Raw genomic sequence first — 2,202 nt, 5'->3', positions numbered from 1 at the left:
TTCTAAAGCTCTCGGCGCTCTAGGAAAAATGCACGTATGAACAATATCCACACACGCAGCCCCCTCTCCTCTCACTCTTTCTGTCGCGGTCTCTCTCTCTCTCTCTCTCTCTCTCTCTCTTCTCTCTCTCTCTCTCTCACACACACACACACACACACACACACACACACACACACACACACACACACTTACACTCTCTCTCAACACTCGCGCGCGCACGCACACACACACACACACACACACACACACACACACACACACACACACACACACACACACACATACACACACCACTCATACATACACTAGCACGCGAGCGCTCACTCGCGTGCATACTTCATAGTTCCTGTAATTTCCGTGATCACCTAATTGACTAATATACTATAGAACGACTTGGAGCAAATGAACTCTTGGCGTTTGAGTCAAAATTAAGTTTATTAGTTGGGATTGTCAGGGGCGGATCGTGGGGCTAAAAAGTGGACGTGCACAATTAAGTTATCGCATGCATGCTGAAGATAGTCAAGGGCATAGTAAATGAGACGGTGTATAATTTTAGGATCTTTCGGTTGGTGAGGGAGGACCTCGTGCTTGTATTTTCATTCTTTTTACTTGTCGCTTTGATTTCTATTACTAAATTTGATTGTTAGCTAAACATCAATTTCGTTCATCCTGTATTGGAACTGAACACTCAAGTAATAACTTTCAACACTCCACTACAAAACCATTCAAAGGCACAACTCAAAGGACGGTCACGTTCACCTCCCTCAAGTTCACGGTCACAGAGTCACTTCATATACATGTAGTTGCAAGACAGACAATGAACTAATCACAATTCACTTGAGCACACCGCTGGATTGCTCCGGGGCTCACATAATAATAATAATAATACAATTGTATTGGCAAAGAATAGCGTAAGGTCAATCGCGTTTATTTTTAGACTGCCTACTGTAGGCTATGTTTCGGCACTATTCGGCAGGAGCACATTTGAGATGTGCCGTCTTATTAATATTAATGTACCGCGAAACTCGCTACGAGTGTCGTCATCGCTTGGGTTATCCCCAAGAGCGATTTATAGGTCAGGTTACACTGTTGAATATCCTATTATGTTTAACAATTGCGCGTGGGATTTGGCATGGCATAGTAGATGTTTTACGGCGCTATAGACACAGAAATGAGTTATGTTGCCAGTGAGGACCATGTTTTGATATAGTATACGACTAGTGTTTGTTTTTGGCTTATTTTATGTTATTACTGTAGGTGTTTTACGTAATAGAACATTAAAAAAATTGGGCTGCACTGGACGACCGTGCTCGATGGACGAACCGCGCCTGGGGATTGTTTATTTAAAATGTCTTGACAAAGTTTTAGCTAGTGTTCTTTCTTTCCATCTCAGGTTGTTACGACGCTACTTTTTTTTGTTAAAACTGAGTCTTCCGGTGAATTTCCGAAGTTCCCTGTCAGTGTTTTGCTTATTTGGTAAAATTATCTCATGTCATTTTTGTTTGCTGCTTCTTTCACTCTAAGGTATTGCTTCTCTGTGTATTCTCTTTTATTTTTGCTCTCCTTTCTTTAAACCTTTTGTTTTAGTTTTATTTATTTTGCTTTTTATTCTGTACTTTTTCCGGACTTCCATTTTATCATTTGCAGTGGCATGAGGCATTTACAATTTTGCTACAGGTACCTTTCTTTTTCTTATATATTCTTTCCTTTTTGTTTTTGAACCCGTTTTTCAGATGGTTTTGATCCACACACAAGGACTTCCTTTGCTTGTGGTGATATACATGTACATTGTATTCTGCTTCTCTTGTAGTTTTCCAGAGATCATCAAAGATTTCATCACTACGTTCATAAATAAATACAATACCTTCATATTTGAAATAAATTGTTGTTCTAAATTTTAAAGTCAGGTCAGCGACGATATTTGATTTAAAACACAATTTTCCACACGGGAATGAATTTCTCATCTTTTGTATTCAACAGCGAAACACTAGACGTCAGATCGCCAAGAATCACTGGTGGAATTCAAAAGGCCCATACGAATGTTCTCCATCACCAATTGGCCCAGATCTCGTCCACGCCTGCACTTGGCTGAGGTATTAATCTTCACTACTTCGGTTTGGACCTTAATGGTCTCCGTTTCTGGTTCTGGGAAATAATAATTTTCATAATAAGTAATATCGTTGGCCTTGGACAATAAGGCAC

Source organism: Aplysia californica, unplaced genomic scaffold (assembly GCF_000002075.1).
Source record: "Aplysia californica isolate F4 #8 unplaced genomic scaffold, AplCal3.0 scaffold01665, whole genome shotgun sequence".
Lineage (NCBI taxonomy): Eukaryota > Metazoa > Mollusca > Gastropoda > Aplysiida > Aplysiidae > Aplysia > Aplysia californica.
This window is presented reverse-complemented; position numbering follows the sequence as displayed.